The sequence below is a fragment of the Anser anser genome (genome assembly GCF_964211835.1).
Source record: "Anser anser genome assembly, chromosome: 1".
Classification (NCBI taxonomy): domain Eukaryota; kingdom Metazoa; phylum Chordata; class Aves; order Anseriformes; family Anatidae; genus Anser; species Anser anser.
The window spans coordinates 137756439-137767719 of record NC_139720.1 but is presented as its reverse complement, the minus strand read 5'-3'; the positions used below and the strand labels follow the sequence as shown (position 1 = coordinate 137767719).

Here is an 11281-nt window from a genome sequence, read left to right as displayed (position 1 = left end):
CTGCAAAGGAGAGAATATGGGGCTGGTTGTACTGGCAGCCAAGGACCAGCCTGATGGGACCAGTGGGAAGATGCAGATGGAAAGGTCCTTCAGCCTCTGCTTGTCCACCATGGAAATATGCAACACATGCCACTTGTGCTGGATCGAGGAGATCTTGAAGCACCTGCCTTCCCACCATAAGCTGCAGCCACCAAGAGGTGGTTAAGACCAGTGTTTGTAACCCAAGTTACCTGGGGTGAAGGGAGCACAAAGGCCTCTCCTGGACGTTGGTGTTTCCTTCTATGATTGTATGATGAGACGGGCACCTGTGTGCAGCTGCAAACCAGAGTCTGCAGACGCTACTGCCAAGAAGTCTCTTTGACTACTGGGGCTTTTGGAGAGGGGTTGGGAAAGCAGAAAGGGAAATTTTCAACATCTGGGTGACTCTGTAAATAACAACAGCTGCCTAGTGATCTAGAGATGACGGCTATGAAGTGCTGTTCCTTGGCTCCCTACTCTCTTCAAGCAGAAGATGCCCTGGAGGCCAAAGGCAACTCCTGTCCTGTGTATTTGGGTGACCACGTCACTATACAGCCTCTCTCAACTGCAACGTTCTCTCTCTGTAAAGGTCTCTCTCAACCAACCCTACAGCATTTTGCAGCCACCCAGAGCACTGCAGTCTCCTACCAGCGAGCCAGGTGCTTCTGCATCACATGAAATGCGGTAGAAACATTTTTATAAGGTACAACAGTAAATGAATTAATTCTCTTGTTTATTCTCTTGACATAGATTTTAACGAGACAAAATGGCACAATGCTAAATTAATTTAGTTTAATGATTTTGATTATAACAAATGGGCGAAATGGTACAAGCACAGTCCTTTATAATTAGACAGCAATCTTGTGCTTTTCTCCAAATGCTGAAGCCTGTCTCTGAGATGCAGAATAATTTCTGCTTCCAGAAGCCTAAAATTATTTTTTAAGACACAAATCAAAATAATTTTCTCTTTCAGCCTTTCTGTGTCTGATGTTTTTCAATTCTATGCAGCATTAATATAAAGTTATTTATAATGCTTCTTAGCTGCAACCAGCCCCGTAAAAGCACTTTGGATGTTGCTCAAAACATGTTAAAACATAAAACATTATTAAAAGTGCCCTTCAGAGAACTGCAGTAGATGCTTAACTGCTGGGGATCAGCATTGATTTTGCTGAAAACCATGAAGCTGACTTATATCAAATCAGTGAGAGTTTTAAGCACCCAAAATGAAAACCTGAAATGGCAACAAAATGTCAACATTATGGAATTAAGAGAAGTGATTACTGTAAGCATGAAGAGAAAAAGAAGGGTTTCCAGAGGGTTTCAGGTATACTGAATGCTATTCGAGAGGGTTTGCCAAAGGATGGTTCACTCCTGTCAGTGCATTTGTAAACATGAGAAAATTTTAAATACAATTGGCTTTTTGATGGTGGTATTTGTTTTTCTGTTTGCTTGTTTGTTTTGTTTTGTTTTGGTGTTTTGTTCAATGTTTCATTTCTTTCTGGTTCTGTTCTTAAAAACACAAGTTTAAATTCATGTCTTTCAGTTTATCCCTATTTCTGCATTCTTCACACCCTCCAGGAAAGCAAAATTCAAAGACAGAAACATGAAAAAGCATGAACAGGGTAATATAAAAATAAAATATTAAAAAAGACCCCCCCCCAAAACCACTGTCTTCTTTCACTGTGCTTGCACTAAGGGCATGCAGACAGGAAAAAAAAAAAAAAAAAAGAGTTTTAGTTTTGGATGAAAAAAATTGAATAGTTAGGGGAAAAAAAGATTGAAAAATGTTCTCTTTGTGGCATTTTTAATCATTTTTGTGAAGTCCACTTTCATTGATTTTGTTTTCCTCTTCGAATGGTATAAGAAATGGTATAAGATTTTATTATTATTATTATTATTATTATTATTGTCTTCCCTTCTTTGTGCTGTGGTGGTAAGGCCAGACACAGCCAGCTAATCAGAGCCCTATTCAGCCAGGCACCACAAGCATTGTGGCAAAGTTGTTTTAATTTGTAAATCTGACAGTAAAATAAGGGGTTCTTTTTGCAGATTGGACAGAAAGGACATAAGAAGGGCAAAACACAAGCCTGTGGAGAGACTCCCAGCAGACAATTCAAGGGCAACCCCTTCACTGGCAAATTTAATCATTTAACATCAATCCAATTTAGATTCTGTGGAATATTAGGAAGGAACAGTCACTTTTATTACATGGAGACAAAGAATTTCCTTCAAATTAAACTTACTTAAAAACAAGAAGTAAATGATTTTTTTTTCCATCTTGTCTGTTTCTAAAAATCCTTTCACATCATGCAGCACCATCGTACTCGAAAAGGGAGATTCTACTTTGAAACGATACCGTGACACTTACAGATGGGTGATGGTTCTGCCACCATTACTAGCCCTTTCTAACTAAGAGATTTCTCCTCACTAAGTTTGCCACCCATATTTCAAAAGTTTTAGGGAATCTAATGGTCACAAGGGATCTGTGACTATGAAGAGCTTGTAGGTCTTGGCTAAGTCTGTCTGTCCAACAGACCATTAGCTTTGGCATTTTCTGGGCAATTTCTCTACTGGCTTGAATTGACTTTTTCTGCTAATCATTCTTCAGCTAATGAGGGAGTGAGGTTGTTGCTTGAATCTTTTATCCCTTGTAAGGCTTCCGTATGAATCAAATCTGTTGCTGTGCAGAGAGCCAGCATAATGTATATTCCTTACTTTGTATTCTTCACTTCCATCCCTCTGCTGCGCCGCTCTGAGGATTAGCATGTAATTCTGTTGGTGCATTGGCTTTCTGCTGATCTCTTCCTTAGGGACCTTCCTGAACAAAACTCAGAAATACAAGCAGGAATGGTCTCATTTCAAGAATCAGTGACAGTTCTAAAAAAGACCAGAAGAAATTCTTCTGGGCTGCTTAACTGTGCTAGAGAGTATCTGAACCAGCCACTCACTTCAGGCTACTACTTTTTGCTGAATAATTTTACATGCAAGTTATTTTAAATGTGACCTCTAGTCTCCCAAAGCACCCCAGGCTCTTCTGCTTTTATATTATAAACATCCCACCTCTTGAAGACAACAGTTATGCAATTTTTTGAACCAGGATGAAAAAAAAATACCAAGGAAAACAAACTGCTAAGGTAGCTGCTCTATCACTGGAGGAAACCTTGCACAAAACAGGTAGCCCCGATCATTTTGGATGTGAGGTGGTTGTTTGTACGTGGGGTCTAAGGACTAAAATTTGGCAGTGGCAGAAATTGGAAGTGCCAAGTTCTCTTACCAAATGTACCTTTAACATGCAGTGTGTATTTCTAGAAACATTAGCATGTTTCTAGCCTCAAGAAAACAGCATAGGGGGAACTTGGGTATTCACTGCAAATTATTTCCTGACACTACAAAGATCTGGGATTTTTTTTGGCACCAAAGCACGGGTGTGCTACCCTGTGATTTGCCTTTTCCCCTCCGTAATTCACAGTGACAGACTTTTAAACAGAATTACATCCCCCTAAGCAGTCTCCTGTGCTCTGGAGATGGGCAGGACAGCACAAACAATAAGGAAACATGACTGGAATACAGACGGCTGTCCTTGCTGTTTGGCATCCATACAGATAGGTGTTCAGCTTTTTTTTTTTTTTTTTCTTTTTAGCAATGAAAGAACACCGTGTGCTCTCAGTGTGCTTTTTTTTTTTTCTTTTTTTTCTGAGACAAAATCTGTATGTTTGTGAGAATGCATAAAAGGGGAAACAGGTTTAGAAAAGAAACCCTGAATAGAACACTGTTTCTCAAAGGCTGAAGTTTGCTATTCTCATGAGAATGGACCTTTAAGGCAGCTCAGCTCTTTCACAAGCCCATTGTTGCTATGCAAGAATGCTCCCATTGTGGGCAAGTATTTTATCCAGTCTCATCCGTTATGTCTGTGCTATGAATTCATAAGTGAGAAGCAATATAGCAATATGCTCTTTTTAAAGAGCTTCAGAATAGAAAGTCCTACTGTCACACATGACTGCAACAGCATAAAAGTATCAAACTCTTTTTGAGCATCAAACCTGCTGGAGGGTGAGAAGGATCAGTTGTCTTTTAGACGCAAAAAGGTTAACACATAGCCTGGAACATGCCATAGATACCTTTCTACAAAATCAGTCTGTCTATAAGGAAGATAACTGTGTTGTTTTATGTCCTGTATGTACACAAACAACTTTTATAGCTAGAAAAAGGAAGAAACAGATAAGCTTTCAGATGTCCAGAAGCCCATGATGGCACTCATAGACATCCATTATTAAAGAACTGCTGAATGTTTTTGTCATTGGGATGTATGTTCCGTGGCCAGAATATAGACAAAAAGAAATAAATAATCTCACTATCAGATTATGCTCCGTCTACTTCCATGGCAAGACTTGCCATTTATAAACTGATAAGATATGTTATATTCAAGCCTTGAATCTTCTCCTTCCTTGCTTCTTGATCTAGGATGTTACAGTCTTTCCATGATGCCAGCCAGCTATCTGAATGAGCAGTGAGGAGTACAACATAGAGAATTCGTAATTAGCCTCTGTGGCTCTATTGCCAAAAAACCTTTAATCATCAATGTTTCTTTCTGAAGAAATTTGAATTTTGCCCTTGATGTACAGGAAGGAAGGATCTGCTTGTACTCATAAAATTGATAAGACTGCGTATTATTATTTTATTTTCCTTTTTTCTCACAACTTTCCAATGCTGCAGCATATGATTCAAACGTGAACCTGGCTATGGTTAGACATGTTGTAGATTGTACTGCAGTAGTATGGAAAGGTCACTCATGAAAAAAGAAAAGGAGCAGGACTGGTGCAATTGACACTGGAGCACCTTCCATGAGGAGAAGATTAACAGAAACCTCTTAGGTAGGTCTCTGTTTTTGGATGGAGAACATGAAGTCATGCTCCCAAGCTCAGGTCTGACCAAAAACCTTGGTGCTTCATGGTCAGTTTTGAGGCCCCTGGTCCTCCAGAGTAAAATCCAGAACTGAGTAAATTTTTGTCATGAGCAAAAGTAGGTACCTTCCAAAGGGATCCAAAAAGGCCAGTTTGTATGAGCCAGAAGCTAAAACTTGCACAAATTAAATATTCAGCCTCATCAATCAGGTACCTTATTCAGCTGTGCATTGAGATGTCACTACCTGTTCCAGATATGAAACCCATAAGACTGTCCTGAAGGATAAATGTTGTCACCCTTTACTTCAAAAACTAAGAGACTGAGAAGGGTGCACGGCTAGAGCTCTTTTGTGTGGTAGATGCAGGTAACTCCTCATTATCCCCCCCCCCCCCCCCTTTTAAATATTTATTTATTTATTTTATTTTAATGCTAGAGGGCTTAGAACCTTGACAAGAGTATCTTACCTAGACTAAAGACTAGGCAGGACAAATCTCCTGTAAAAGATCTCCACAGCCAGATGTCACACAAACGTCAAGAAACCTGGGCTAAATTTTGACTGTTTCCCCTCTTTGCTGTAGACTTAATGACTAATTGAAGATAAGGTACAAAAGGGGTTGTGTGGCAAGCTAGAATCTAGGATTTCTCTTCCTAATGAGTGGCCCCCCAAGCCATGCTGTCCCTGACACACACAACTTCAATTTCAGTTTGGTGTCTTCAGCTGCAAGCTCTGCAGCTCCGTTCCTCTCCAACAAAGCTTGCCAGTCAGGGTACTCCCTAGGGACATGTGGGCTTCATAGTCCCAGAGGGCACTTCAGACCAGAAGGGACCCCTGGATGTCAGCTGCTCCAACCCTCTTCTCAAAGCAGGGTGAACTTCTGATCAAGATGAGGTTCCTTGGGCTTCACGCAGCCCAGGTTAAAGTAGCTCCAAACCTCTCTGGGCACCCAGTCCCTCTCAGACAGTGATATACTTGTTCTTGTTCCTAGACATCCTTGATTCTGCCAAGATGCACCGGATCTGCTCTGAGATTGCCTACTTAGTGTATCTGGGGGCAGGAACACAGAGTGAGATGCATCCTGCCTGAAACCTGGACACCTGATCTTGACCTCAGATGCCTTCCGTCTGTGATAAAGAAATAGGTGCTCTTAAAAGTGAATTGTCTGCCAGTTCTCTTCCCTGATTGTAGAGGCAGCAGCCAGCAGAGATCGTATTTAACTGCTAGAGGAAATATCCCGTCCCACGTTCAGAGGTTTCAGTCCAGGTCAAATGAAAGGAAGACACCAACCACTTTAGCCTGCTTGAGGGCAGAATGTGGACAGAGACATAATTCAAGAAGGCTCTTGAGGAATTTCTAAGCTATTAATTTCAGTGGAGTAAAGTGGAAGCAAATTAGAGAAGGGGACCTCAGGATCACAATTTTAAACTAAAACTGAAATTTGAGAAAAAAGACAACTGCCCCAGTGTTGAGCTGTGGTTTGGTTTACCATGTTCAATTAAATGACTCTTACTCACCAAAGCTTTATTTTTCCCTCCACATCTCAGAGGCACAGATCCAGAGAGAATATGTTCACATCAATTCTCTCTTTCAAAGATTAGGCTGAAAAGATCATGGTAGTCATTTACAAATGCATCAAGCAAACAGAATATACGGGGAATTTACTTCCAAGACAAACAGAAGGTCAGGAATAAGTAGAACCTTTCATTCTCTTGCACTAAAATAGAAATGAGCAAAAGATGTTGCTCTCCAGGTGGTCATGTTTAAAATACCATTTTAAAATGGTATTAAAAACCATTAAAAAACAAAGTTTAAACCAGAAGGTTTCCACTTGTTTACTCCATTTTCTTCAAGCTACTTAGTTGGGATTATGTTCTTTTCTCTTCAGCAGCTGACTTTTCCATGGTCAGTCTTCTCCCTGAAGATTTCCTTTCTCCTGCACATCTTGTATCATTCATATTTCATTATCTCATTCTCTGTTCAAAATTGCTCTGTCCTATCCCGTTATGTTCCTTAGCAGGCTTATTTCACTTCTGCTTTTGTTTTCTGTTCTGCCTTTTCCCACTTTCCTATTGTAATCTTGCCCTTGGTGAGCTCCTGTCCACCCAACGACTGCACCTAAGCATGGCCAGACAAGACCTCCCTCTGGGAAACAGCAGAGACACCTCCTGCTTTCCACTGACTCTTTGCTCTTTGTTGAGTGATGGAGCTACTGAAGTTTAGAGGACTGTTTCACTAGGACACTAAAATTTAGAAGTAAGCTGTGTGAGTGTGACTAATATTTCTTCTTTTCTGTTTTTTAGTAGTTCACTGTACACTTTTTCAATTGTATCCCCTGGCTTTCTCCAGATCTTTTTTTTTTTTTTTTTTTTTTTTCCTTCTTCTAACAGTTCCTGCCTCCCTTTTAAGGCTGTGACTGCACAGGTAGCAAAGTCTCTCTCAGACTTGAATGGGTTTTAATGCCTCACATCCACATGCAATACCTTCTCTCTTATGAAGCATTTCTGTTTCATTGCTTCATCTCTCGCTTTACAGAACACTGGGACTCTGCAGGAGGGCGGAGTCTTGCCTGTTCCTGCATCTGAAAGACAACCTGGATTCAGTAAGAGTGTTTTCTATTCTTTCTGGGTTCACATAAAAGTCAGGTGCAGAAATAAAACCTTTACATAAAAAACCTGCCCATCAAGTTTTCCCTCTCCCAAATGTTACCTATTTTGCTCAGCCATAAGAGTGACCCAAACTCCCATGTCCACTCTCAAGGACATTCCTGAGCTGCCAGTTTCTGCCTTTATGTCTGCAGACACATTTCCTCCTCCCGCATCCACTGACAGCAAAAGTTAAAATGGAAAAGGCTGTCTCCAAAGAAAATATCCTCTTGTATGAACTCATATGACCTGCTCTGACAAACAGCAGCTCATCACTCACTGTACTAAATGCTGTGTACAAACCTGCTGAAGGTGAGAAGGGTCACCAGGAACTTCCCAACAGCCCAGGTTTCCCGGAGTGCCTGCTGGAAACACAATATGCTCACTGCTATCCGCACTTCGTCAGTAATTTCTGATAACACAATATTAAGAAAATAATCTACCATATATCAAGCAGCATGTGTGGGGGGAAGAAGTATTTTCTTTATATACAAAATTAGCCAAAAAAATCCTCAGAACCACTTGGCTGAAGTCAGTAGGAAAGTTGACAGTTTATTAACTGTGGGAGGTTTTCCCAGCTCTTGGAAGAGAGATGATAAGGCTTGTGAAGCATCACATATAGCAGCTGGGGATCTACTAGCCCCCAGAGAATCACCTGCAATGTGGTCAGGCCAAACATGCAAAAATCTGTGCTGTGTGGACATGAATTTAAAACACTAAAAACCGGAAAGCGAACTCAAGAACTGCTAAACTCAATCATTTTTTACTAGAGTGTGTTCCACTTTAAAATAAATAAATAAATAAAATATGTCTGTGCTGCTGGGGACATTGCAAAGAAGGTTAATCAGACACTTCACTTGCCCATTACTCTGTATAGGATGCGTACAGGCATGAGAAAATGAGAAATTGCTACTGACAGAGAAGGACTGGGCTGTCCATTCAAGAGCAGATTTTTCCAAGTTCCTTTGGAAAAAGAGAGATCCCTGAACAGGCTATAGGTGATTCCTCATTATATTTGGACTCTAGACCGCAGCACAAGCCTATACTGTGGTTTAAAGCTAGAGTGTATTGTTTCCTGAATTACACTTATTATAGGAGCCTTGATTCATTTCTCCTTTCCTTTATAATTCCAGTCAGTACACAAGGTTTTGCTAGTGGCAGGCTTGCCTAGGGCTGTCATTCCTAAAAAACTCTTGAACAGCCTTCGTAGCTAACCAGCATTCAGCAGAAGGCAAAGCACACTCTCTAGAAATGCAAGATGTTAAACACGTCAAAGGAATTGTCTGCAACAATCCATTCAGGTCATCACACAGGTCCACTACTGCATATATATCTGTCCCTGTCCAATGGGGCTCCTTTTTTAAAAATAAATCAATTTATTTAATCCCCTTAATCCCATTACAACTATTCCTGAGCCCAATCCTATGTCTCTTGATGTTCAGCCTAATTCGTTCATCACGGAGTTACGCCTCTTTGTGACACCAACACTGTCTTTTAGCTTAAACAGTTCTCTTTTTCTCACAATGTTTGTGGATAAAAGCTAGCATCTCTCTAGTTACCTAGAGAGAAAGAGAGGAAATAAAACCAGACTGTTTTAAAGAGAGAACGCTGTACCCTCTCCACATGGGATGTACTTAGGTTCTTAGTATCTGGGTCTCACCTAACGTAGGTGCTGTTTGTAACTGCAGCTGTCTCCTGTTCTCTTGGAGGAGAATGCAAAGGAGAAAAGCACACAAAATAGCACACTGGCCATCATCTCCAACACTCTGGCTTTTGTATTAGACTCACATTTCTGCTTGATGTTTTTTCAGTCACTTTTGAGAAGTTTGGTTTACTCTTGGTATTTTTTTTTTCCATGCTCTAACTAAGGATGAGCTCTTATGCTCAGGACAGGTACGTGCTCTCCAGCCCTCTACCAGCAGCTGCCCTGCTGTGCTGCTTTCCCAGTGGGTGAGCAAAGTGTCTCAGGGCAGGCAATTCCAGCTCTGTGCTCTCCAGATGGGCATCCCTCACTCTTCCCTCTAATGAATGTGAATCATCAAGGTCCAGATTTGAAAACAAAACTTTAAAATAGGACATGGATGAACACTGTAATGTCAAAACATAAAAAACAAACAAACAAAAAAAAACTCACTTTTTTTGTCCTCATAACACCCACTGGTAGGTCTGGGACCACACAAAAGACACTAGTACCATAAGGTTTGCAAGATACCAAGTTCAGTGCCTCTTCAATGCTAGGGCAGCAAGCGCAGTCCCCCCTTTACCTGCCCCCAGTTCGCCTCTCTCTTTGCCAAGCAGCAAGAGACGAGCTGCTGTGGGAGGGCAGCCTCCTCCTTCCCAGCCAACAATGAAGCTCTGCCCGGCTATAAAGTGAAACGGATCCTGCATAAAGCAAAACAGAAATCCCAAGCCTCCACGGCCTCATGGAGGCACACACACCTACAGAAGAGAGGAGCCATCCTTGCTGCCCTCCCTGGTCCCAGGCACCATTTCAGCAGGTGTTGCAATTTAGGGATGTGCTTGCTTCCACTGCTGCTAAGAGCACTTGCACACTATGTTACCCACCTCCTTTGTTTTAGGCCATCTACAGAGGAGCTTTTTTATTTCTGTTTCATCTCAAGCAGCAACCAGACATCAAAATCCTATGAAAACACATCCCACCCCTCAGTTTCTTCTGTGCAATTATCTCTGTCCCCCGGGATCTGAAGCCCTTGCCTACTTTGGCCAACATCCTCCCTCAGGCCCAGAGCTGACAATCAGCCTTTCTCTCCACCCATCTAATGGATTACCATAATGAAGTTAAGCTGAGAGCAATTACTCTCAGGATCACAACTTTTTTTTTTTTTTTTAGACTTGTGTAAGGGCTTGTGAGCTGCAAGGCTGCTGATTTTTCCCCACAGCTATACCAGCTGGTCTAGTAAGTGATGCAGATCTTGTCTCACTCGTGTTCGGAAGCCACTGACAGCTACAATACAGGCTTATCTAAAGTACACAAGTAATTGTCAACTGTGTTTCGTAACTTTGTATGAATTTTGGAGAAGGTATTTTGGAAAATATGGCAACAGGAAGTTATTGTTTTGACTAGAAACCCAGAGTTGAAAGGCAAGCCAGCTGTAGGTAATCAGGATGGAAAGCTACTGCTGTGCCATTTTAGAATTGGCAATTTGCAATCGGGAGATACATTTTTCTATCCTGCCAGCTGGAGGCTCTTGGCAAAGTGGCTATGTGTTTTGAAACTAAACAAATTCATCTTTCTTATTTTTCCCCAGAGTTTTGGATTTTAACTCAAGAGGTTTGATCTAAAGCTTTTTACCACATCTGACTAACAAAAGACTTATTAAAAATGAAAGAAGACATAAGAAATGTAGGAAGAAATACAAGTGTTCATCTGTATTCAGCAAATCAATTGCTTTCTGAACATATGAAATCCAAGTGGTTCTGAATGTATTTATTTTCCATTCATGAAAATAAACAATTTTACACCGGCACAGAGATACCACTCCATTTTACATTCCTGTATAGAAGTGCAGAGCTTTGATATGTCTTGAAACACTGTATCTAATCAAGTACTAGCAAATAATAGTTATCTTATGTATAACACTCTGAGAAGCAGATCATTCTCCCTGGTCTTCTCCCAAAACATGCCTCTTGTCTTTAGAGTGTTTTGTTACATGATTTAAACTTATGATATATGATAAATCATTAAGCAATACAGGGTTAT

At 40.9% G+C, this 11281-nt stretch overlaps 1 long non-coding RNA gene across 1 annotated transcript; it reads right to left on the bottom strand.

Annotated features, from left to right (window-relative positions):
- Positions 1-1986: 1986 nt before the first annotated feature.
- On the bottom strand, positions 1987-10412 carry LOC310892728. The gene is made up of 3 exons (XR_014578339.1): positions 10126-10412; positions 7864-7925; positions 1987-7496 (listed from the first exon to the last, which is right to left on the bottom strand). It is a non-coding gene; the product is annotated as an uncharacterized lncRNA (long non-coding RNA).
- Between the last annotated feature and the right edge of the window lie 869 nt (positions 10413-11281).